This window comes from Canis aureus, chromosome 12, assembly GCF_053574225.1.
Source record: "Canis aureus isolate CA01 chromosome 12, VMU_Caureus_v.1.0, whole genome shotgun sequence".
In the NCBI taxonomy this organism is placed as follows: Eukaryota; Metazoa; Chordata; class Mammalia; order Carnivora; family Canidae; genus Canis; species Canis aureus.
In genome coordinates, this window is record NC_135622.1 from 63,743,519 (window position 1) to 63,770,334 (window position 26,816).

Here is a 26,816-nt window from a genome sequence, read left to right on the forward strand (position 1 = left end):
CAAATGTTTGAAACAGAAATAGGTTGCATTTCAGAGTCCAACTGTGAGCCTGTGAAGCAGCTAGCGTTCTCTCAAGGTCTGTTGCCTCGGAATCAGTTAGAAATTATTGTATTTAGGTGTAAAATGGTGACTTGGTCTTTCAGGCGGCTTGAGTTTATAACTGGCCCTTTTACCCTGAGACTTATCAGCTACCTACTTCCCCAAAAGAATGACAGAGGTAAGTTCGGTTTCACAATAACGGTGCTGTCAGGCAGGCAGTCTGCATGTGAGCAGCAGAAAATGAGAAGAATCGAACAATCCCTTCCCATCCCCCCACCCCGGCCACGCGCACACACACTCGCACACACGCGCCCACACACGCACACACATGCACACCCACCCACATGCACACACATACTCCAACACCAGTCGGTTAAGGGGAAAAAGGGCGATACCTTTTTAAAAAACGAAAGGCAGTAAGCCATTATTAGCAAGAGCTATATTGAGCATGCTTGCCAGACAGGCAGCAAAGCCGAGCTCCAGTTCCGCCCAGACATGTGCCTTGCCATTTTCATTTTAATCAGCCTGCTCAGGATGGCTGCTGATTCATTTTGCAGGATGTCCCCCTGGGAGTCAAGGTGGAAGCCTGAGGCGAGCTGCTACTGCATCAGGGCAGCACAGAACATCAGACAGGGAGAGTGGGGGCGAGGAGGAGACAGGAGATCCCACACTCCACATTCCAGATTTCAAGATGGCTATTTAAAAATCCTTCCCGAGACCAAGTGCACTACAGAAAATATAATGAAACAAAAATAAAGAAAAAATATGTCACATTGTCATTTCATTATCAAACCAACCCCCTCCGATGAAACACACACACACACACACACATGCGCATTTCCACAGAATGCCTTGAAATTCTAGTTTTCTTCATGGTCACTGTAAACTGCTATATATATATATATATATATATATATATATATATATATATATATATTCATATTTACCTGGTAACTAGCTGGGGTGGTGTACCTGATTTAGCTGGAGACTTTGATTTGTGGGATTGACAACCTTATTATGCACTGAGCTTATTATTGATATTATTCTGCTCTCGGTTGCCATGGCCACCTTGTGAGAGACATTCAATTTTCTCTCTTCCATCATCATTATCTATGAGGCCATCTGTTGTGGAAAATGAATTCAGCCTCATTTGCATGACTGATAAGCAATTTTTTTTTTATCTATTTAACAGAAGGTCATATGCCGGGGATTTGGAGCTCGTGAAAAAAAATGTGGAGAAAAAAAAAGCATATCGAGAGCATGAGTGGGAGTGTGTGCATCAGGGGACGCATGTGGAAGTGAAACAGATCCCTCAGGCCCGCGAGCCGATCGCGCTGCGTTTGTCAGTCCTGCCCGGGCGACATTTTTTCCCTAAGCTACTGCACACTAAAGCAGAGAGAGAGCTTTCCTCGCAGCCTTCTTGAAGCCCCCTGATTTTTTTATTCATTGTTGGTGGGTGTATTTTATTTTACGTTTTATTCCCTGGACTATGGGTTATGGTGTCAATATTCACTGAAGACAAAAAGCAACCTTTTCTGCATCTCGGTGGTAGGCATATTCCTCATCCTCCTTTCAAACTTGTGGTGGAAAAGGGTTTTCTTTTCTTCTGGTGTCTATTGAGCCAGCACAGTTGACAGCATTGAGTTGGTCGTTAACTTGTGAGCGGTTGTGGTCATGTTGTGAGGTATGTGATCTTCGTTAGGTTAATTCTGTGGACTTGGTGGACAGCGTATGTTTTACCGTAGTCCAGGGGCTGGTGCTGCAGTGCCTATTGTTTGCTCCTTTTTAAAGTTATTTTTACAGCATGGCTGGGAGCTGAAATGTTCCTGGGCTAGAGAGTTTGTGAGCCACAGAAGTCTGTCTTTACAGCAAAATGGGTATTAAGATGCATGCCTTAACTGTGATGTTGTTTATTTAAAAAAAAAAAAACTTGCTGCATGGACAATACTTGGATGATTTGCGGGCACTGAAACAAAAACTTCCCAGAGACTTTACTGGGTTACTTTCCATTACAAATGAAGCAGAGCATTGTTACAAAGGCTGTTAAAACATTCGATATTCTTGCTGTGATGTTACATTTTGCCTAATGGTGAGAAAGTTGACTTATATGGTCTAAACTGAGAAACTCAAAGATTTTTAACTATTACCTAAATGTCTGAAGTTCATAGTGATGAAACATTATTTCAATTGTAACAGAAATATGTCTTCTCATGCAACTTACATTAATAAACTAGAAGTCCAGACTGCAAACTTTAGTTTCAAGATAGGTCATATTAAGGAAATAAATAGATATGCAAATATTCATATGATAGTTATTCGAACTATAGAGCATTGAATTTGACTTTAGTATTAAATTAGCCATGACAATTTCTTGTACCACTAAAACTCTACTATATAATACTGTAGAATTTTAAGTTATTTATTTACTTTGAGTAAAAATATTTTTCCTAAGAGCTTTTGTGTTTGAGTGTATTTTACTGAACAAAATTAACTTCACAGACAAAAGCACCCTACCACCACCCTTATAGGCATAAGGGAGTCTTTCTAATTGTTCAACTTCATAAAAGTTATGCAGCTTTCTAAACGATAAATAGAGCATGTCTGCCATGCAGATAAAAATGTGATTACTTTTTTTAAAAAAGTGTTTTGCACAATATTCCCTTTTGAAAAACAGCTCCATTGCATTCCCGTAAGTTTTCACCTCTTCAGAACTTTGAATGCAAAGTGTTGATTGTATATCATATACACGACTAAGTGACACGTTCTAGGAAAAAGGAAGTTTATTTTTTTTTCTAATTGACCTGAAGGAAAGTGTATGATTCTATGCTCTCAAGTACAATAGGTTAATTGGTTGAAATTCTCCACAAGGTTGAACTGTAGTGACATATTTTCTTTATTAAAGACAATAGACGGTTGCTGATATGCTTGTATAATAATTTTTTACTTGATGGCACTTTTAAAAAACTCTTGCCACAGTATCACGGATGACTTATAAGCAAAGCAGCTGTTATGTAATCCTTCCTTTTAAAATCAGCCATTTTTTTTTATATTTTAGCTCGAGTATTACAGAAATGATTTCACTCTAGTAATTTCACACTTAGTAAGTTCAAAACAATAAAAGCCCGATAGTTTGTGAAGATTATTTAAAGTGACATCACTTTTCTCAGAGGACTGTAGTTGAATCACGGTAACGTGATACCTGGATCTATATTATAATAGGAAGGATTATGCTGGTGCTTTTTGATCAGTACATGTCGTCTTCAGATTTGGAAAGCAGAATTGTCAACTTCTGAGCAAACTAGGAGGTAGCAGAGTTGGTTTTTCCTTCTCCCCCACCCCCCAAAAAAAAGTTAATTACCAATCTTGGTTGGGTTCTTCCTTGCCTCCCTGACATTTGACTGCTGCTAATTCACTGATTAATCTCATTAATGTGATTATAGTGGGATTTGGAGCTGGCTGCCATTGTTCTGTAGACAGTGCCATTCAGCCCGAGCACTTGCCACCTCATTCAGTTTTGCTGTGATTTTTCAAAGGCTGGTTGAGTGAGCCATTGTGAGCAGGGCTTCTCTCCCCTTCCCTTTCAGCACCGGGAGCTGTCCGCTGCTGATAGCAATTACGTTCAGCCCTGACTGACTTTCCACTAGTTTACTGGCAACGTAAAAATGGCTCACTTTCATCACCTTGATGATTGTGCTCCTTGAGGTAGGAGCAAGAGCAGCCTTTATGGTCACAATTGGGTGTTTTGAAGATGGTGGCAGAAAAGATATGCAATCTCTGTGTTTTACTCTGCACATAAGAATTTCACCCCACTTTCCAAATTGCCAAACATTAGGATTTCATTAAAATCACTTGCCTAAGTATACAATGGTGCATTGGAAAACTGTAAACACTAGGTAGACATGTTTTTCAGATGGAAAAGCTTTTTGTAATGGAAAGGTATGTAATTACTGATAGACATTTATTTTGGAAACGATAAGCCAGGACCATCAAGATGAACCAGCAAGACAGGAAGTATACATGAAGCATAAATGTCAACTTCTCATGAGTTAAACTTGCATCCTGCCGCGAAACTTGGGCTGATTTTGTGTATGTGTGTTAGAAGCTGAGATCAAAGTTAAAGGCCCAATGATCTGTAGACCATGTATGTGTGCTGTAACAAAATTCCTAAAGGAATATGAGCACAGAATTTCCTTTCAGACTATAAATATAGAACAAGCATGATTTCAGGAAAATGTGGGCACTTTCAGAAAAGGGGCCCCTTCAGTCTATGCCTTCCATTGTTCCTGTTCTGTTTTTCACCTAGCTTATTTTTTTACTGTCTTGAAAATATTTATATTCCATACTTTACTATTGAATATGCCTGATGTTTTATGTCTGTTGTCTATGCCAATTTTCAGTAGACTAAGAAAAGGGAATAAGTTATTTTGTAACTTCAAGGCTTTTTAAAGTTTTTCTATTTGTTAAAACTATACTTAAAATTTAGACTTAATCTATTTGTTGATTTGCTTTTAGAAATACTTCACATGTGTGATTAAAAAATCCAAACCAGTTTTCTGTGAAAAAAATTATTTTGTTGCCTAAATAATATTTTCAAAGTCACATGGGTAAACCAGATTTCCAACTCTACCTGTAGGATAATCTGAGAGAGAGGTATTGTCATAAGAAACATGGTATAATCACCCAAAATACGTTGTTTACTTATTATATATTTTGATGGCTACATTTTTAACTTCAAACAACTTAGCATTTTAGTTACTCTTGAATATTTTATATTAAGAAGCCCACTCAGTGAGATAAGAGGGACTAGCAAGACACTTTTTGGTGAAGGCAGCCCTGCCCTGACACTGAAGGGTAGCTCATTGGGTTGTCCTTTTGAGTTCAGGGCTACAATTCCAATCAATAACTAGATTTTCAAATGCATCTACTACTTAGCCTTAAAGTCTGCCTTGATGCAAAGTCTCACCAGCAGTCTGTACAGGAAGCGAATGAATGGTAGATTCAGAAACAAAGATCTTTAGTTTTGGCAAATTCTTATAATCTAATTACTTATTATAATTTGATTACAAAAAAAATAATTTGATTACAATAGTATTATGCACTTTCTTATGTTCAAGTTTTTTTAAAAAGCCCTTTATACAAATGTCGTCTTCTTCTTCTTCTTCTTCTTCTTCTTCTTCTTCTTCTTCTTCTTCTTTTGAAAATATGTGTGGCATTCCCCATGAAGGAGTAATGGAGGCTAAACTTGAACAAAACTTGCAAATGATTAACATATTTTTCAGCAGGCCAAGTTTCACCATAGTATATTCTTTACCACAACACTGTACCTGGCACTGGTCTACATTTATTCCAAACTGAACTAAAGAGAAAAGATATCACAAACTTAAAATTGTGTGTGTGTGTATAAAATTATTTTTTTTAATTTTATTTTGAAGTGGTGGGCATAAGGCACATCCAAATATCATGTGTGGTTGATGTAAAAAAAAAGATATTTTACATTGGCGTACACCACAAATTAGAAATAATGCCTATAATGGCCATAACTTATACAAGAAATCACACTAAATACTCTACTTTTGTAGTGATCTGTTGTACGATTTTCCTGATACCAGATTATTTTAAGGCAGCAGCTATACATTTCCCATCAGTGGGCTGTATTTCAATGCAACATGGTTTCAGTTTGGAGTATGCTTTGTGTCCTGTCTTCTCTCTCTCTCTCTCTCTGTCTCTCTTTCTGTCTCTCTCCCTCTCTCTCTCTCTCCCTGCCTCTCCCTCTCCCCCTCCTTCTCCCCTCCTCTCCCTCTCTCTTTAACTCTGTTCCTGTTTGTCTGTTTTTGCCTCCCTCTCTTCTGTCTGTGTCTCTTTCACACCTGCATTGTTCAAGCATACACAATGATTTTTTCTATGCCTGTTTTCACAATGAAACTGTTTTAAGCTTTGACATCATAATGAGTCCTCAGGGTATCTGTAGAAGTAATCAGAGATGGCAGAGAAAATGTAAGCCAGGTGTTATAAAACTAGAAAGAACACACAAATGCTTATTTATTATATGAAGAAATACTGATAAGCATTGCTGTATTGGGCTCTTCTGTTAGCAGATTTTTCCTAAAATGTATCTCTTTAAAAAAAATCCCTACTCCCCACGTGGTGATTATTGGAAAAGTTGGGAGGGGGAGGAAAATATTTTAGTCTAAGTGTAAGGGGTGTTGTGCTGCGAGAACACAGAATGGTACAGGGCATTCTCCTAAAGCGATCCTCGCTCTCAGACTGCAGTGATTTCCAGCAGGGCTGGATGGGAAGGGAACGGTGGGCTCTGTAGTAACCAGCATGTCTGGTCTCAACACGTCAGGCAAGAGGCTCGGGATGTAGAGGAATCACGTCTGAAAGGCAGACTGAGGTGCTCTCGGTAACTTCAGACTTCGGAGCCGTCCCCCCCCTCGGAAACCACGGTCAGCATCGTGCTCTGTGGAAAAGCCTGCAGTGGTTTATCACCGGTGGTGGTTCTGCCCTAGACTCTCCGTCTACACAGTGAGCTGACGGTGACGGCGCTGGAGGGCAGGGGCGGATGGAGTGGGGATGTATAGGGAGAGGCGATCAACACGTGCCATGGGCTCTCCACAGCAGAAATAGCCCTGCATGTGTGGAGAAATAGACTGCGGAACAGCGTTTTGCTTCATGGCCACCAACTCTTCTGCAAAAAGGTATCTCTTTCTTTCTCTTCCAAGCTTGTGTATAATTTATCTGGTTGTTGTAACTTCCAGCTCTTTGGAATGATTTCACTTGATCTCTTAAGCACTTGGGCACATAGTTGTTTCCCTGCCTACCTGACTATCTGCAGCTTGCGTGATGACAAATTCTAACACTTCCTAAAATCGCATGGTCTGGTGTGCAGAGGAGCCAACAATGGACTCTTTCTCCAACAGAGCTGGTCCTTCAGGATCATATCGTTGTGGGCAGGCACCCGATATACCCGCATGCAGCTGGAGTTGTCATTAAACAGAAGTCTGTGTCTGCAAGGCTAGTGTCCAGGGGGAGGAGTGGGAGGTGCTAAGTAGCCTTTGTGATTTAATGTGGACTTTCATAGTGGTGAGTGTTATAACAGAGGTTTGCAGGGAGTGCAGTGGCACAGTCACTGCTGGACGAAAGCTTTTATTGCTCGACCCAAGGAGCTATCTATAAAATCAGCACTTTCTTTTTTTTTTTTTTTTTTTTTTTTTTTACGGGGAAAATGCTAATGAAAGTCATATATCTATGTTCCTTTCTGTATTTTTGAAATCTCATTTGGTCTCGCCTTTTCTGATCAGAACTTTTTCTGGTATTTTTTCCCCTTCAGACAAGACCCCAAGACTGATGATGTTTTAACTTTCTTGGAGAAAGAGTTTTATGTCTTTTGTTTTAAGCGAAAGTGATAAAAGAAGCTCCTACTGAAGCAGAGCATAGTGTGGTTGGCAACCCCGGAGAGGTTTAGGAGTCAGTTCCAGTTAACTCTTGTGTAACTGTTCTCTCCTTTGAAATGCCAGGGCAGGCTTCCGAACCTCTTTTTTGTTTTGTTTTTAATGCTAAGCGGTGGCACCGTGCACAATACCGTAGGTGCAGCCGACCTGATGAGGTTTCTGTAGCCACAGCGTGGATTTGCCATAGCATCAATGATGGGGGCGGCGGGGGGGGGGGGGATGTTTTTAGATCTACTGCCTCCCCGGCAACTGCTCCCGGCCTGACTGTGGTATTTACAGTTCTCATCTATTACATTGAATACGGCACTGCACATGATACACATTCTGCTCTAGAGATTTAGGGGCCTGTGGGTACAATGTAAGAAGCATACAGCATGCATCCCCAATCTTGTCTGACTGTGTTGCAGGCTTAATAAACAGGAAGGTTAGAAATTACTGGTTTAATCCACAGCTATCACTTGAAAAATATCTAGCTCAGCGCTGAAGTTCCCTCCCGTACTAGGATTTGGGGAAATGGATATGTTTGGTAGTGCTTAGAGGATGCAGCCTGCCACAGGGTAAGTGAGCGGTGAGCTGGTGCTGCTCTGCGGGCCCGGCCTCCCCGGGAGCCGCTGCCTGATGCCCAGCTCGGCCGCCGAGGCGCGGCCCCCTCCGCCAGGCAGCGCGGCACGCATGACAGCCTGGCCGGCGTTTAGTGGTGTCAACTTATTAATTTCCATCTTCGACTTCAGGCCTGTTAGTTTCCTGTCTGAAAGCATTATTACTTTTGTCCATGTGGCAAAATAATTAGCATACAGATGAGCGGTGGCCCGGCGTCTGAGCGCCGGTAGAGAGAAGATGTGCAGTGCAAAGTTGATTGGATGAATGCAGAACAAATGGTGGGCGTTCGGGAGCATTAGAGGAGTTCTGGAGTCCTGGAGCGGGGTGCGGGATTTTCTGGGTGAGTCCCCAAGATGGAAGGCAGGGTGGCTGCCACGGGGACGGCTGCTTGTCAGACGCCGGCCTAGCCGGAGCAGCCGGGCCGGGCGGGTGGGGGGGGTGGTGCCCTGCAGCCACAGACCATGCATCTGGGCATCTGGACCACTTTGTTTTGCGGCGCTCCAGGTCTCCCTCTGATGCTCCCCGCAGGTAAATATGTCCTGTCCTCCTTGTTGTTTCCAGAGCGGTGGCGGTGGCTCCGCTCCCCAAAGTGGAGCAAAGTTCAACTCCTCCTGGTCAGTAACAAAAGAACAGTCGTTGGCTGCTGCTCTGGGCTAGTCGCTTCATCCATCTTCCCTCCCGAGTCCCGAGCGCACACTCCCCGCGCAGGGGGCCCTGCTTCCAGAGCTCACAGCAGCCGCAAGTCAAGGTGTTTAATTAATATTTTCTGCAACAGTGTCTCCAGACCAGTCAGATGAGCTGCCGCCGTTTCAGGTTGAGCCCAGACATAATTAGTTTTGCCCGGTATATATTTTTCCTAGCTGGAAGAGGGGTTTAGCTCATTTAACCAGCAACTCACCGGAGCTTGTGAGAATCGAACTCAAGTTTGTACCGATTCTGCAGGATCCACAGACAGGAGATATAAAAACTGGCACAGCCTCTGATACTTTCGGTTCTTTTCGGAAGAAAATGGAAACTGGTTTCACAAACCGGCGTCCTGAGTTGGGGAATAAGGCTCAGCTTGCTGGAATCCCAGTGCTCTGTGGTCACCAGTGACACACATTTCTTATATAATTCTCTCACTGTAATACTGCAATATGGGTGGTTTAGTATCTACTTAAATATACTTACTTCTCCGGGAATTCTCCGACACATAGTTCTCTCTTATTTTCATAATTTTTACTCTCCTTGAAAGGTAAGCTTTTCATTTAAACTGACCTAATTATTTCGTGTGTTTCTGAGGTGGAACTCAAGTAGGAATTACTATCCTTGAACTGCCTATTGACAGTTTCTTAAATATAGCAGATCACTTAAGGATTTTATTTTGCTTCTATTTTTACGCTGGCTTGCTTTCATTTCTTTTCCTTTCCTTTTTCCTTTCCTTTCCTTTCCTTTCCTTTCCTTTCCTTTCCTTTTTTTAAAGAGTTGCTTTCCTTCAGCTGTTTGCCTTAGACAATGACAGCAATCATTTGACAGAAAATGCAACTTTTTGGAGGGTCATTTCTTCTGTTTAAAGAAACTATGCCTTTCTCAAAAAGAAAAAAAAACAACTCTCTTACGGAGAAACTAAACCTCAAACACAAGGTGTCGGGGAAACATATTAACCCTTTGTGGGAAGCTCCTGACACTTGGTTTTGATCATTCCCCCCATCCCCCCACCCCCACCCCTGCCCTTGCTGTAAGTTTCTCAATACTCACACGGAGCTCTTTATTGTTTTGCATAATAGATGAATTCTCTACTTTTATATCTATCAAAAACCTTTTTTTCTTAAATTTTGTTTTTCAATTTGCTAATAGCAGTTGAGGTTTTTATTGAACCCAACAGTATTAAATACCAAATTGTTCTCAGATTTGTGAACTCTTATCTACAGAAAATAAATATTTCTGTTATTTCTCCATGCTGTATTTCATTTTAGCACAGAGCCAAGCTTTCCCCGATTAAAATAACTCCTTTTAGTTTGGTGATGGGTTATAACTTTCTTGGGGCAAAATATGAGCATTAGTTTTTACTCTCAATGTGTCCATTTACAAACAGAAGGGAGCACTGGCGTGTCACCTACCAGTCTTCCTTTGTGCCTGGCTGCCCCTCAGAGGTGTAGTCCAGCTTCTTTCAAGGGCCAAAATTATGTCACATGAGTTTCCACTTGACAGACTCACTTTATGCCATTATCTGTCACATTAGCTCTCAGGCACTGTGGAGTTGGGAAGGGCTTGCCTTCAAAGACAATGAAAGAACGAAGTCCCCCAGCTAGAAATATGGTGATGTTCACCTGCCTGGGAGTGTGATTTCTAAGGGAATCTCCCTTCCTCCCTCCTTCTTTTCTTTCTTTCTTTCTTTCTTTCTTTCTTTCTTTCTTTCTTTCGTATTTTTTTGCTGGTGTTGTTTACATCTAAGGTTGAAGATCAACTTCGGAAAGGCAAGCAGCTTTCCATAGCAAATTTTTAAAGCAATCAGTGAGATGCCAAAATATTAGTCAGAAATCAGGCCCTCTTGGCCTCACTGGGGAAGAGTGGCTGGCGGAGGGGCCGGCTTCCGCCCTGTGGGGTCTGTTCTGTGCCATGGGCACCCCAAGGGCCAGTCTCCGCCAGGGCTCCCGTGGATTGTGAATGAAGATGGGTTTAAATATTTTCTTCCAAGAGGTTGTTTGGCCTTATTTCTTTAAAATTGTGTACTGTGATGTATTCTTGCACTCCCAGGAGTACTTAATCTTTTCAAAGGTTTTGCAAGTGAGGGTGTATATGTGTTTTTAAAACGCCAGTGTGAAAGTGTTGCATGTAAATGATAATATTTGAGCCATTGGGTTAATACGTGTACCATGTAAACCTGCTTCGGATAGATTTGTGTACTCGTTAATAGAGCTGGAAGGAACTTTATGGCTCAATATTACATACTGACTGCTTTTTTTTTTTTTTTTACTAAACTCTGCTCTAGTCTCAAATTGCTCTAGAGAAATGTCTTTAAGATTATCGGACACTTGCTTGAGATATTTTCAGGTTTGGAATGTCAGGTTGAGGTCTCTAAATCAAACAACTCATGAATTAATAATGTATGGGGTGGGGGCTCTTTTTGGTACGTTGACAAAGATTTCCATCCTCGGATTTCTAGTTGCAAACACTGTTTTGGGTAGACCTTCATGCCATTACCTCAACCTAGACTCATAGTGTATTTTAATGGCACTCAACAAAATGGTTTTTTAAAAGTCAGCATTACCTCTCGACTCCAGGGCCTACTGCATCACTCGATCCTGAAAGGGATGGATAGTTCTTAGAGACTGAGTTTAAATTTGGCCCAGTCCCCTCCCACCCGGGTACATGTATGCCACTAGCCTGTGCCATCTGAACAGAAGCTGAGAGCACAGAGCATTGTCGCCATGAAACAATGCTAGCCAGACTGGTTGTGGAAATAATCGAGTCTGCAGGGCACCCCATAGAGAGCCATCAAATCAAGTCTGCTCTGGAGCTGTCTGCTAGATTGTGAACATTCAGAAATCAATGCTGCATCTGCTAGTGGACCCTCTGGTTCACTGAAACTCCCACCTGCCTAATGCATCTGGGCAAGAGCTTTTCAGAAACCAGTTTCCTTCAGGATAAATTTAATACGTCTTGAGGGCCAGGCACAAGCAAATTGATTCTATCTCTGCACCAGGAAAACTCATAAACATCTGTAAGAACACAGATTTTCAACAACCCCCGGATTAGGGGATGCGATTTTGTGAAATATCCCAAGCCTACTCCCTTCATACCTCATGCCAGCATGGCATTTTTTAATTAGGAAGTTGATTAAAAAGGGCACGATAGACCACGGATGTATGGTCCTTTGGCATCTATCCAGCTGTTTGTTGTCTGGGTCATGGAAAGTACTGCTCATCACCAGTTGCAGGAAAGAGGGGGGAATCATTATAAGCCTGAGGGATGGGAAGGTGAAATTGTCCTGATGTATGTGCTAATGGCAGTTGGTTGTAGCTTTAACCATAGAAGCCTCTTCTGCAGACAGACTTGCTGGCTTCCTTTATGAAACAGTGATCATTTGTACTTTGGACACACACAGCAACCGGATGTATTACGCTGAGGAATTCAGTGGTTCTGATGGCATGATAGGTCATAATTATTTGTGTTTTTTAAATTTACATTTATGTTTGACCTCATCTCCTGTAGTTTGGAGTGAACGGTGAGAGTTGCCAGAGAGGGCTGTGCTGTTTATCTCCAAGAGTGGCTGCTTTTTTTTTTTTTTTTTTCTCTTCTCTTTTCTTTTCTCTAAGGGAAATTCCTTTCTTCACTGGTTTCTTTTCTTTTTTTTTTTTTTTTTAAGGGCTTGGAGTACATTATCAGAAGAATAAAATTGTATGCCTAGCTGTCGTGCTCCTGTGGCCAGTATGGAATGAATAAGTTGCATGGTGTGGATTTAACCCCGTCCACCCCTCGTGTGGTATGGGCACTTTCCCAAGCCCACGCATACCAAAGAAGTGGGAAGAGACACCCACCAGTGGGCTCTGACAAAGTGCTGACACCGAGACCACTCGTGTCTAGGGCAGACGTTAACTCGGGGTTCAAGATCAGGGGACGACGTCCTTCCCCAGGGGGATTTCGGCTGCTGGGGTAGTGATTCTTTCTTTTGTTCTTTTTCCCAGGGACCCTCCTTGCACATGGATTAATTATGTTTGTAGTCTGCATTTTATAAGAGTTTAGTTAACAGCCTAGCTGGAGGCAGTAACAGTGATGGGCAGCCCAGGGGCTCCCCTCACCATCTTCTCCTGGAAGAAAAAGCATCAAAGTCAGGGTTGAAAATTCGGCAGCCCCTTCCTTCTTAGCACACTGACTGAGCACTTCACACAACGTGCGTGCACTGAGCACCTATTATGTCAAAGGAGCCAAAAGACATGCAACTGACAGTTCAATTTCTGACTCACAGTGATTCAGGGTGTGTGTGTGTGTGTGTGTATGTGTGTGTGTAAATTTTAGTAAGTGTATGTTCATGTACAATCTATAACATAAAATATGTAATACAGCTAATATTTGTGTATTATAATATACGTGTACAACATATGATATATGTTATATAATGTACACAATATGACATACATCATGTGTTATGTGTTATATTTATAGATTACATACAAATAGGTACTTATTTGAAATATAAATATAAATTTCTGATAAAGGATAATTTCAAAACCTTCCAGATCTACTTTTTCTTGAATACATTTTGAAATAGATGAAACCACTTTTCTGACTTAATAATAAGAGTAGGGTAAACATTGATCTTGCCTTCTTAGATGATTAATACTTCAGGGATCTGGGTGAGCATTCTGAAAATTAGCTCTCAATTACATAGCATTGTATAATCATATTTCCCTACTTAATTAAATATATGATTTGAGTTTATCATCTTCTTATAAAATTTGAGCTGAAATTTCCAACTTTGTGAGGGCTCTGCATCTCACTCCCAACCCACCAGTTTCTGTATTTACATGAGCCATCCCATCATGGTACGCAGTTGCAGTTGAAACAAGTCTTTGCTTACCTGAGAATGCATGAAACAGTAAACAAAATGCTATTTTGAGGAAGGAGTGTTGGCAAATGTCAGGTGTCTGTTTTGCAATTTCGGAACATCTCAAAGCTGTTGATCCCAGAGATCAACAACAGAACGTTTGCGTATGGCGTGCTTAAGCCCTGGATTGAGGACTGAGGGCCAACCCCCCAAACAAACGGGGAGAGCCCTGAGTCCTGCTCGCTGCCCTCTGGCTTCCTCTGACATCAGCAGTTGGCCTCACGCCGGCAGCGAACCAGGCAGTGGCTTGGTCATCCACGGGCTCATCACTGGCTGAAGAGGCATCAGAAGGAGGAGGGGACAGTTCAAATTGGAAACTGCTCATGCATTTCCGAGCATTCAGATGACTCCCTGCCACATTTCCACTGAGTCAGACCTGACTGAACACACCTATCTACACAGAATTAGGAATTTTGTGATTCAGTCCTGGGTAAGAAAAAGTAAGATTAGAATGAGTGTTTTATATTCTCTTGGAGTCTGGAAATTTAAGTGGCTCAGTCATCAAAAAGCTGCATGTCTTTGCTTAAAAACAAAGTCTGAGATGACATGAAGTGGGAGGTGCCAGTGATGCTGGACACTTGTACGTAACAGGAGAGAAAATCTTAATAGTTTGCTCAGATACATTTCAGACTACTTTATTACTTGTTCTTTGGTTAACGATGCACATTTGGTCCTGAATTAATACTTGGAACTTCCGTGGGATTTGTGTTATAAATCTATCAGTATCTCTTGCAGTTCTTTTCATAGTCCCCAAGAATAAGAATAGAGGTAGTTTCACTGTCCAAATTTTTTTTTTTAGCTAATATGCTGTTACTGGGGTTTTGTTAGCTCAAAAACAATCCTTTTCCCTAAGAGACCCACACACCCGTAGTGTAAGCCAAGAAATGTTGTGTCTGTTCTCCAGGGACAAGCTAACACACCTGTTTACAAATGGGCTGCGCCACCTGTTCATCTACTTTTAAAGTTAATGATCAAAACAGTACCCGATCAAGGGGTCAGTATGACAGGAAAGGCGGTCACATTTGTGAGACGACTGGCGACTCCTCGTTTCTAACACATAACATTTCTTAGGAGTTGAATTTGGACAAGTTAGAAAGTATGCTCAGCCCGTGACAATTAACTCCATGCCATAGGTATCCATGATCCAAAGGGTAGGTGCAGCATGTGATTTAGGGCTAGTACGTGCTTCCCATCTTCTAAATCCAACATACACAGATTAAATTATTTGTTTTGGGTCGAACATATTCCTGAGATGTGATGCTGGACAGTCAACATTAGAAAAATGGGTCTGTCTCTATATATTGAAAAACGTTCAGTACGGTACCTCCAGTCCCTCATCCTTCCTCCAACATGACCCTATATCCGTGCCCTCCTTCCCACCCAGACTCTATCTGACCAGGGAGTGTGCCCAACTCCCTGACGTTGGTGCAACGCCGTCCCTGCTGGCTCCTGTCCCTGGATCTTCTGTGTGCTAAGGGCTGGGTCAGGAAGACCATCCGTGAGTTCCTTCACTGATCTTGGAGGCTCTTCCAGAGCCCTGCTAGTCTGGTGATAGCACTCATAGTGCACACCTTGCACACGCTTCTGAGGATTTCCTCACTACATTGAAAATGACCAATGACACCAGGAAACTTCTTTTCCCAAGTAGCTTTTTTGGAGGGGGTTTTCACCTAATATTATACATTTTAGTCATCTTTTTATTTATTTTTTGTCCTTTTCTATTTGCTCAGTGAGATTTTTCATCCCTAACCGACCTAGACAGTGACAGAGCATGTGAAAGAGTCTTGGGTGGAAGGGCCTTCATCTTCATTCACTTTCCTTGTAAGTTGGGGGTGACTTGGGATAAGCCATTCCAGCTCACCGTGTCTCAGCATCCTTGCTTCATATGAGGGAGCTGAACTCTGTGCTTTCTCGGCTCCTCCCCCTTCTGGCACGACATGGCTGTGTCTGCCATGCTCACGCAGGGCCTGCTTTGCATCACTGTGTCACTGCACAGTGATGGGGCTCCATGCTGGTGGCAGTGCCCCTGCCAGAGGGCAGCACCTTCTGCTCCTCGTCTGCAGTGCTGTTGCAGGGAAGAGCAGGAAGCAAGCCTAACACCCACAACCTGGAAAATCTAGAGGAGGTGTTATTTTTGATTGATGGGTCTCATCCAGGTCACCAAGGTCAGCTGAACTGACATGGAATTCACTCAGGCAAAGGCTTCGGGGTCATCTTGAAAAATCACTGGATCACGTGCAAAACTCAAATATGCAGCTGAAAACTAACTTTCTTTGAAGTCATTTTCTCTCTTGATTTTTATCTCTTTTGTGACTGTGATTTTATTTTACCTTGCAAGTATCATGGAGATTATAGTGGGTGAGGTGTCCTGAGAGAATTCACAAAAATACAAGTGCTGTCATGGCTCTATTACTTCTGCTTCATTTCTCTTGACTCAGTCAGATTGCGGTGGATCTTCTTCACCTGTCATGATGGAGGAAGGGCTGTGTCTGTACTTAGCATCGCTGGGCTTGATGCTTAAAGACATGGACCCGCTGGTTTTTTTGTCTCACCTTTCCCTTCAGGAAGCAGTGTTTACATAGTAGTAACAGCCAGGGAATGGCAGCTTAATTGGCACGCGTTGGTAGCAGTGAAAATGTATTACACAATCCATGGCCTACTGCTGGCACCCTAAAGCACCCCAAATTGCACACAAGGTCTCACAGATCCAGGCAAAGTTTACCACAGTAGCCAATGATACGTGTTCTTCACCAGGTCAGAGGAGCGAGCTGAATATGGTCCTCACGATATCCCGGTGAAGTAGAGACTGTTAAACCCTCCCGGGAAGGGAATTCGGTAGAGAAATGAAGCCCGCGGGCAGGTTAGACCCCCGTGCCCTGCGCGCATCTGAAACGGACTTCTCACCCGAGTCACAGAAGCCTTTCCAGGTCTCTCTTATCAAAGAGATTCCTTTGGGAAAATTTAAATGAAGATGCGTTTCCCTTAATAAAACAATCCACTCTTTCGAGAGCTCACAATGCCAAATGTGGGCCTTGTCTGTATTGGGAAGGCTCCTCGCACCAAAGCCACGAGCAGCACATGAGGGAAAAGTGAGTGGGACATCGTGAAGGTAAACCAAGCCACACTTTCAGAAGATCAGAGGTTCAGGAGTGTTAAGTGACAAGTACCCTCACCCTCTTTATGCAAACCCCAAACTGCGTGTACAGTGTATTGAAACTCTGATGAAAACGCCCTGTCGGGAAAACACCACGATGACAATTAGGACCACACCGGACCCCGCGAACAGACGCACCGCCCCGAAGGCTGTACTCACGCGCTACGTCGTGTGGCTCCTACACGGATCTATGGAGTTGCAAGCACTGTTACTATCTCTGTAATCACACAGAGGAAGATAGCACACTCATTAAAGGGCTCAGATTATTAAAGATACATACTGTTGAAGAAAACAAACGCCCAAGTGCAAAGCTTTTTATTCCAGGCGAGGGGAGTCGATGGCTCCTGAGTGTGCGCGTTGCCACTCGCTCGGCCGACGACCAGGGCACCATGTAGACCTGTGCTGCTCCCCGGGCACAGGGGCAAGCGCCGCGCTTGGTGAGGTGTGGCCCCGGCCATTCACGCGTGAGATCTAATGGAAGACGCAAAGTGCAAACGGAGGAAACGTGAATTGGCAACAGTTCTCACCGACTACCAAGTCTCACCGAGAAACTTTGCGTGGTCTGTGGCGGGTTCCACTGAGGCAGGGCAGTGACCTTCAGTGAGGATACGGGAGGGACAGGCCCCGTGGGGCGGGGGGCCACTGCGAGCCCATAAATGGGTCAGATTTGGGCCAATTCTTGCCAACAAATGTGACTTGGACATGTGGGGAACAGTGAGAAGGCTTCCTATGTTGACACAGACGTAGTAAGAGTAGTAAGGAACCGCGACGCTCTGCGTTCTTACCAGGGACGTTTGTCAGTGCGTGGTGGCTCATTGTGTCGTGTCACCACCCCGCCCCCCCCTGTCCGTATGTGATTTCTAGTGGATCTGGGGACTTACACACATGATAGGCAGGTAGCAGTTCCATTTTGAAAACTATTCATAGTTTGCTTTTTAAAAAGTTTTCATAAATACGTGTCATTTTATTCTATGATCTAAATACATGACAATTTAGAGGCTTTATTACTTTTACTGAATGATTAGCAAGAGATTAATGACATTCAACCTTGTGGCATTTATTAACAATTCTGTGAGATTGATCATAATACAGTTAGAAAACATTCAAGGAAGTAATGGGAATAATTTTTTCTTGTTTGCTCTGGAAATCTCCATGTGCAAGTAGGAATTTCCCTTTTGTTTTCAGAGAAAGGGGTGTGTTATAGAGACAAATATACAGTGGGTTCTGTTACAAAGTAAAGTTTGAACTCCCAAAATGTTTTTAAATTATGAGTGAAGATAAATAAGCCATTCGAATCCGGCTCTGATACGGCTTTCAAATCGGTAATAATCTAACGTTTTCTGTGCTGAGATCAAATGTAAACACGATTCGCAGAATGTATAACGTCTCTAAAAGTGAAAGTGTGAATGATGCTTCTCGCTGCCTTTGTTTCAGGACAGAGCCAAAGCAATGTCATGGTTTGGTTCCTTGATGTGGCTTTGGTGTTTTCTGTAGTGCTGAGCGAGCCGCCCCCCATCCGGAAGGCTTCGCTGAGGTCCATGGTGACATCCAGTGGGATCTCTTCAAGCCTTTGTCCTTCTTACACAGTCCCCAACTTTTCTGAAAAATATTTTCAAAGTAATTTATTTCAAAGTAATTTATAGAGCTAAATCATGCTTAATTAAATTCTTACTGGAAATGTCTGATTTACTGTCTGCTTTTAGATCTGCTGAACTTCAGTGCATCTCATGAGCCTTGGGCCCCTGCAAAGGGCTCAGCCACAGCGCCCGCTCCGGCCGCCTCCCCAGGCGGGACAGCTGGCCTTGGAGCGAGCGTGTGGAAGGAGCCTGAGAATCGCAGATTACACTTGATTTCCAGTTGTGTTTTTATCAACTGAGATTTTCAGAAAGTAACACGCTGATTTTTATCAGCTTTGTTTTTTTTGTTTTTTTTTTTTTTAGATTTTATTTATTTATTCATGATAGTCACAGAGAGAGAGAGAGAGAGAGAGAGAGAGAGAGAGAGGCAGAGACACAGGCAGAGAGAGAAGCGGGCTCCATGCAGGGAGCCCGATGTGGGATTCGATCCCGGGTCTCCAGGATCACGCCCTGGGCCAAAGGCAGGCACTAAACCGCTGCGCCACCCAGGGATCCTATCAGCTTTGTTTTTTTAATAAAAATGCCATCGCTTTGCAAAAGACACTGAAACACAACAATAAAAACTTGCTACTTCCTTCACCCTCTCTTCCTTGATGTGTTGGAGGTTGTGCGTGTAGACCACGAAGCCTTCATTTATACACGTTCTGAAAGGGATGGAAAATATAAGTAGCTGCTAAAGTTCTCAGTTCACACCATTCTGTTCTTTCCATTTCTTCTCAACCCCCATTCAGAAGTCTGTTCTTTTCAGACCGTCGCCCCCTTGACCATTAACTAAGTGGCCAAGTAGCCAAGAAAAGTCTTCAGTTTGCCTCTGCAATTCTTCCTGCCTTCTCCTCAGCCTGCTTCCGACCCAAACGCCTCATTCCCATCCCTGGGGTCCTCCATGTCCTCACAGCTCCTCCCACAGAGTTTGGATGAAACTCCCTTGATGCAATGAATATGTCCCCTCCTGTCCTCAGGTAACCCAGTAGGGCCTTCGTTCTATCTCTGCAGGACCTAGAAATGGGGAAGAATGGATACTGGGACCCAACTATGAAACAGGCCACTAGTAGTGAAAACCCTTAATAAACCTCAGAAGTGCTATATTCTGGGAGGGAGGTTGGAAGGGAGAGAATACATTGCAGGTCTAGTTCTCAGTTGTCAAGAAGGGGAAACAACCAGTTGGGCACCAAAGGGAGAAAGTGGGAAGTCTGGTAACACACATAAGTGGGAACAGAGGCTCCGGCAAGCGTGTATGGCTACTGGGTGACTTCTCAGACACAGGATCCTAGCTCTTGTCTTGTGAGTGTATCTTCCCCTAGATTCTATCTTTTCTGTAAACTCCTTTTCCAAACTCCCCCTGGGTAAGGTAGTGCCTCCACCAGTGGTCTGGAATTTGCCGTCTCTGCATCCACAAATCTGAGCTTGTTTTCACCCGAATGGCACCGTCACACACACAATTAGATCCTGCAGTACTTGTAATTGAGCATTATGATTCATATGCATTACAGGCTAAGACATGAGCTTGCCCGAGGACCTAACTAATGCAAGGAAATGCAGTTGGAATCCCAAACTATTTGTGTGCACGCCATTAATACATGGAAGCTGCCGCACGCTGTGTCACTGGTGTTCAGAAAGTTTTTGCTGGGCTGATGAGGTTAAGTAATCCCGAGCAAAGACTCAAGCTTTTCTGGTGCAGTACGTCTGCTCCCGAACCCCTCACAACATGGTGCCTTGACATAAATCTCAATGCCTGGACTAAAGCAGGCACGCCATATGTGTTTCAGTGGACTCTGTTTATCATGGGTGGGGACAGAGGGCTTATTATGCTTCCTCGTTTTGTTCCTCACCCCTGTCCACGCCAGACCCAGCAGGAGGGGCAAGGGCCCTGGGGCCTCTGGGATGTCCATTCACACCGACCGCAACCAGACTGGGGCCCCCCAAGTTGTATGACACAGCTGCCTTCCTCTCGTTCTCTAGATGATATTGTCTGGTGTTTCATTTAACTAAAGGAAGGCCATTGTAGGGCCCTCATGAATACCCACTCAAGATCACCGTTATTGTGCATCTCACACCTGGGGATCCCTTTCAATGTTACAAAAGGGGAACTGAGAATGTTTATTAGAGGAGGCAGAGCGATCACCTGATCCGGGCTACATGGCCACATCCCTGTCTAGATACATCAGCAGGTTAGACACGAATGTGTGTGTGATGTGGTCTGGAGGAAACTGCAATGTGGTAAATGTCTTTGTGCTCACGCTCCATCGGCTAGGATTTACCCGCAGCCTCCTTTCCTACTTCCTGTAGGATCTTGGTTATCAAGAGCTCACGTTCCTCATTTGGCACGCGTCGTCTTGAAATCAGCTCCTGCTGGCCGTGTTGAGATCCGGGGTCTGAGGGACCAAAGCCCCCAGCTGAGGCGGGGAAGTGTTGGTAGGTTGTGTGCAGCTGAGATGAGACACCAGCACTTGAGGGGCCAACCCCATAAGTGTGGCGTGTCCACAGATCTGATGCAGTAGGAAATCTTTTCTTTTTTCTATGGTTCTACTTGTTTGTGGGCAGAGGAATTTCCTGTGAGCCCCCTTCCAGCTGAAAGTTGTTCGTATAGGTATTCTTTTATCCATTCCTTTAACCAAATCTTTATCATATCAGACGCTGGGGGTTATAAGAAAGAGTCAGAACTACTCTCTTCCCTCAGAAATTGTATATGCCAATAGGGAAGAAAAGACAAATTTATGAAAGTCTATAATATGGCTTGGGATCTGATCAAAGTGACAAGGAACTATAAATTGTGACGGTTTTCCCAAAGGAGGGAGAGACTGCTGCAAGGCAGGGGTGGGGCAGGGCAGGGTGGGGGTGAGGGTCGGGGTGGGGGATTACATGAAGAAGGTAGTATTTGAGACAATCCTTGAAGAAAAAGTAGGATTTTAGCAGATAATTATAGAAGAGGGGGGAAATGCAGGCAGAGAAAATAAGGTGAGAAAACTCCTGAGGGAAAATGCCCGCGGGTTTTTAGAGGGAGGTTTGGAGACCCCCTTTTGAAGAGAGAATAGGGCATTTGCAGAGGTGTAGTAAAGAGCAGCCTCGCAGCACAGGTAGGGGCAGGTCACACTGGGTCGTGAGTGTCACACGTACAAGAGTCTACAGAAGACGAGATTAGGACTTTGTTCTCCAGATAATGGGAAATTACTGAGGGTTTTTGTGTAGTTGAGTGACAAGGCCAGAGCTATTCTTTGGGATAATTAATCTGGCAGCCAATCAGTGGCTACTTCCTGCCAATTCCATCTCTAAAATAGCTCTCCCAACTGTTCCATCCCTTGCATCCCTTCTCCCACTCCTTTCGAGTAGCCTGCCATTATCTTCCTCCTGGACTGTTGGAGTAACCTCGAACGCCACCCCCTCCGCACGCACACTCTCACACGCACATTCTGTGTTCAGCCTTCGGATTAATTGTTCTGAAGTGCAGCTCTGGCATTGTCATGCTCAGACAACTCCAAGGGCTTCTTATGGCCTACAGAATTAAACCCGAACACCCCTGCTCCCAACTGAGGCAATCCCCCACCTGTTCTGACGCGTGCCTCTCATCACTGCCTTGTCCAACCAGTTGCAGATCATCAGGACCCTCAGGGGCTCGGCCGGCCTATTCCCTGTGCTCTGGGTGCTCGCTTGCACTGCCCCTTCCGGCCACAGTGTCCCTCCCGGCTGTCTGTGCAAACACATCCTGCCCACCCTTGGAAGGCTGGTTCAGATGCCACCTTTCCACAGAACCCTTCCTGCTCTGTCCCAGAGGAAACAGCGATTCCCCTCTGAATCTTTACAGGGCGTCCTGGATTTTCCAGGCCACCTTGATTCAACGTCCAATTATTCATCCCAAGTGGTGATCACTTCATGGTTGTCCGTGTTAGGTCCCGTACCTTGATATTTGGAAAGAGGTGTGTTGTTGCATGGAGCGCTTGAACGGATCGTGCCCCGTTTCCCTGAGTCACTGGGGTGGGGGGTGGGGGGGGGTCCTATAAAAATGATTCTTCCCCTAAACTGTCTGTGTGGAGATGTCATGAGTCAGATGTCCAGACTCCTATTTGAAAATCTAGCCTTCCACACACTTTATTTCACTTCATCTACTTATGCGATAAGTGTGTTCTATCTCATTCGGACCATTTGATACCACTTTAAAAATAAATAGTTGTGTACCTGCCACTTGAGTTCAAGCTACTGAGAAGGACCCTTGAACACTCAAATTCCTGGTGCTTATTCACAGCAATCGATGTTAGTGCTGAAAGGGGAGGTTGAATTGAACTCTTGGAAAGGAACGATTTCCCTCTCCCTCGGTGTTTCCTCCCACCACGGCAGGAGCAAGGGTGGAGCAAAGATGGGTTGGGGCACAGAATCCCAGGAAGTAGGCACCCCCAGAGGGGGACTCACGTGACACAGACGCCTCTGACCTCCTCTTGTCCAGGCTCCGAAAGGCCACCATTCTGATTCTCGAAAGAAGGGGGTGTTCAGCTTAAGTGGGGCAGGTGAACGCTGGACCCCAAGGAGGCCTTGTCCAGAAACAGGCAGCCCTTTGACATCCTCACTGGCTCTGCTACAACAGTGACCTGCTCTTGGGGCAAGGAGGGATCCTCTACATTTTATGATAATTTCAGAAACTAAAAAGTATTTTAGCAATTTAAGTAGTATGGCTAAGCTGGATTCAAGTTATTCAGGGAAAATAGGTAGCTGGATATCGTACTTCATGTCTGTGCGTTTTAAACCAAAAGTTGGGTTGAGCGATCCATCCTAGCCATTGGACATGGGGTTGGATAGAATCCACTCTGTCCCCTAAGGTGAAGTGTGCAGGGCGACGCGTTCTTTACATACCCTGCCCATAATTTTTAACTGGAGTTGGTGATATGCTTTCTATTTACCGTCTGGGTGCTGCTCAAATGGCGACGCTTCCTTAGATTGTGCAGGGGTTTGTGATGGAGATCTGCAGCCTTCATAACCAATGTCGCCTCATCTCCAAAGCAAGGTGAATTCCACGCGTCACAAAAGAAACTCTGCGGAGTCATTTAGGCTCCTGGTGATACAGGTACAAAGAACTACCTTGTTCCGTGAAACTTCTTCACCGGGAGTGAGCCGAAAGGATTAAAAGATTAAAAAGAAAAGAAAAATGAAAGTGATCTATTATTATGAAGTACAAGTGAAGAGGATGAGGAAGATCCTTAGTACAGAGCACAGAGAAGACAGTGGGTGTGGCCTGAGGAGGGTGGCCCTCCTCTTCCCAGCTCCAGTCCTTCCCCAGCAAGGCTCCCTCCTCCACCCCTCCCCGCTGGAGGCTCCTGCTCCCCTCCACCCCTCACCTGTGTTCCAGCCGCCTAACTTCTCAGGCCACCCCAAACTAGACTGTATCTCTTTGAGAACCCGTATTATGCCTTAGGTGAATTAATTCCCACCACGTGGATTTTCCAGTGCCCTACACCTAAGAGGTGTTCAGTAGATAACTTGCTTGATTCTTAGACTGATTGGGGATAAATAACACCTAATGTTAATATTTTGTTAAATCCAGTGTTGCCAGGACACCTTAGCTTACTTTTTGGTATCTTTGTTTCCTGCTTCTGCATAAACTCAAGTCAAATTATTGTTCTTGGACAAAAGAGTCTTTAAGAGACACAGCAAATGAGAAATACGAAAAAAAAAAAAAAAGGAAATCTGGATTTTTCATGACTACCTGTAGCTGTAGCCAGGCAACCGTGTATGAGTTGGGATGCTTTGGTGTGGTTTGCTGTGACGTGTCCTCTCTGGGCAACAGGACTCAGGGAGGATTCTTGAGGGGGATATTGTGTTTTATACCTTGTTCTCCTGAGAAGTCAAGTGACAAATATTATTTTCATTGGCAATGAAACTTTATTATATACATAACCTGGCACTGTGGTCATTTTCAAACGAGCTGGCTTTTTTGTGTGTGTATTTTTTAAAAGATTTTATTTATTTATTTTATTTTAGAGAGAGAAAGACACAACATGAGAGGGAGGGGCAGAGAGAGAGAGAGAGAAAGAATCTCAGTCGACTCCACAATGAGCACGGAGCCCAATATGTGGCTTGATCCCAGGCCCCCGATGTGATGATCTGAGCTGAGACCAAGAGTCAGACGCTTAACCAACTGACTGTGCCACCCAGGCGCCCCTTGTGTTTGTTTTTTAAAGTCTGCTTTTGGAATCTGGGGGTAGATGAAAAGCTCTCAAGGTGGAATCCTGTAGGATGCACCTGCCTCTCCAACATGGGCTGTCGAGAACTCTCCTTACATGGTCTACACACCACCCAAGTGCATTCCTTCCACTGAAATAAATCCACAGGTGTGGTGACCTATCACTCAGGGATGGGATGCTTCATCCCAAGCCACTCTAGCTAAAGGGTCGTGACAGTCCTTAAGAAATAATGACTTTTGATTTTTAAATTTTGTCGATAGTGCTCTTCAAGGCAATTTTTGTAAACACGTGCCAGTTGATAGCAATTCACTGAGCTCCTGGCCTGTACTGAGGATGGTGGCAGGTGCTTCCACCGTGGGGCCTCGAAAGGAAGGGTGCCCCGGTGGAAGAACTTTACCCAAAGGTGCAACCCAGCCGTCACATCATTGCTATTCTAGTTATAGCTTGTCCACTTTCCTGACAAATCGCCTCATACCCGATATTAAATCTCTGCTTCTAAAAAGAAGCAGGATATACAGGCGTTATGTTTATCAAGGATCTTGGAAGGATAAAATAAGATGATTGTGAGATATGGAAGAGGTCCCACAAACTATGACTACGATGGGGACTATTCTTTTCTCTTCCCTTTTTTTAAAAATCATTTTCAACCTAGAATTAAGTGTGGAGTTCACTCTCTGGCAATAGTAGGTGCTGAGTAAATATAAGTCAAATAATATACTGAGTAATAAATCAAAGATACGTCCTTGCCCGAAAGGGGCCCGGTACCACTGCTGAGGACATTTGTGAATAGCCCCAAAGTCGGGACTGCTTTCGCATTAGAACAAAAATCCTATTCTCCAAAACCGTCAACTGGCCTGTCTCTCAAGGACTTTATTCACACATCAAATGATTATAGCATATTAGCATATCCGTAATCTAATTGAGAATTTTGGCTTCAGCAAAGTTTTAGATGCAGCAAAAGAGCCCATTTAAATTCTTTAAGAGTCACAAGCATGTGATTGGGTTTCGACTTCTTGTTCAGTCCCGGCCGTTTGAGCCCGCAGAGCTGTCTGTCCTCCCAGGGGCGCGAGGCCGTCCGTGCGCACGGGGAGCACCATCGGCTGCAGGAGCGCACACATCAGCGGGTTGGGTGGTGGGCGCCGTCTCTGGGGTTTGACGCCCCGTCAGGTGTGCCCTCAAGGCTGGCAGGAATAGGAGCACGGCCGCCCCCTCCTCACCATTTCAGAGGAGAAGTGCCCCCATTTCCAAGCTCCCCTGTGCAGGTGAGCAGACTCACATGAAGGAGCAAACCAAGACCATGTCTGTGCATTTATCAATCTGTACGAAATTATGAAAATTCAGCCAACACCTACTGACTGGGACGTTCATTAGGCTGCCATCGAGAGAGCCCACTCACATTCCAACCCCGAGTCTGGCTGGGCACCTGTTTGCAGAATCCGTCTCTGTCGGTGTCTGGCTGTGCTTTATATTTGTGAAAACAATGGTCTAGCCATTTATTTTTCCCTAACTGTGAATGTGCATTTTCTGTAGCAGTTGTGACCTGTGCCTATGTTAGTATACTTTAAAGGTAGTTGACAGAAGTAGTATTAACCTGACATAAATTTTGGAGTGGACAGGGGCCCGTTTCTGAGTCTGGCCCCCTTTATAACATGTCAAAGCATTTTTCCCTTTATTTTTATATTAACAGGATGTAGCTCAGTGCCATGTCATGTTTAAAATTTCTTATTTGGTTACATGCACATGAACTAACTATTTGGGCACAGTGGGGAATCTACATGCTATGTCCATATTAAACTTTTTAATTAAAGAAAAAATTAAGAGATCCCTAGGTGGCTTAGTGGTTTACAGCCTGCCTTTGGCCCGGGTTGTGATCCTGGAGACCCGGGATCTAGTCCCACGTTGGGCTCCCTGCATGGGGCCTGCTTCTCCCTCTGCCTGTGTCTCTGTCTCTCTCTCTGTGTGTCTCTCATGAATAAATAAATAAAAAGTCTTTTAAAAAAAGAAAGAATTAACATGGCCATTCCCAGCAACCCTTTCACGTTTGTTCTCTGAGTCTCTGCTGTACCCAGGTGCTGACAGCAGTGCCTAGCACAGGGTAGGGGCTCAAATATGCAAGTTGGATATTTGCTGCATAAAGCAATGAAATCATACATGTGTCCACCCACGTGGGGTGGATGGGAC

General features: G+C 44.1%; 1 protein-coding gene across 28 annotated transcripts in view; it reads left to right on the plus strand.

Moving 5' to 3' along the window:
• Positions 1-1,225: 1,225 nt before the first annotated feature.
• Positions 1,226-26,816, plus strand: part of MYT1L (myelin transcription factor 1 like) — a 404,915-nt gene continuing 379,324 nt past the window's right edge. For 3 of the 28 annotated variants that reach the window (XM_077844273.1, XM_077844291.1, XM_077844284.1), the window contains exons 1-2: positions 1,232-1,587; positions 6,386-6,737. The gene's annotated coding sequence lies outside the window, so the exon portion shown is untranslated. Of the gene's footprint in view, positions 1,588-1,618; positions 1,724-6,385; positions 6,738-7,846; positions 8,048-8,285; positions 8,431-8,581; positions 8,619-9,193; positions 9,325-26,816 lie in introns of those variants that run through there. The other 25 variants (XM_077844274.1, XM_077844285.1, XM_077844283.1 and 22 more) reach the window with 17 other exon arrangements.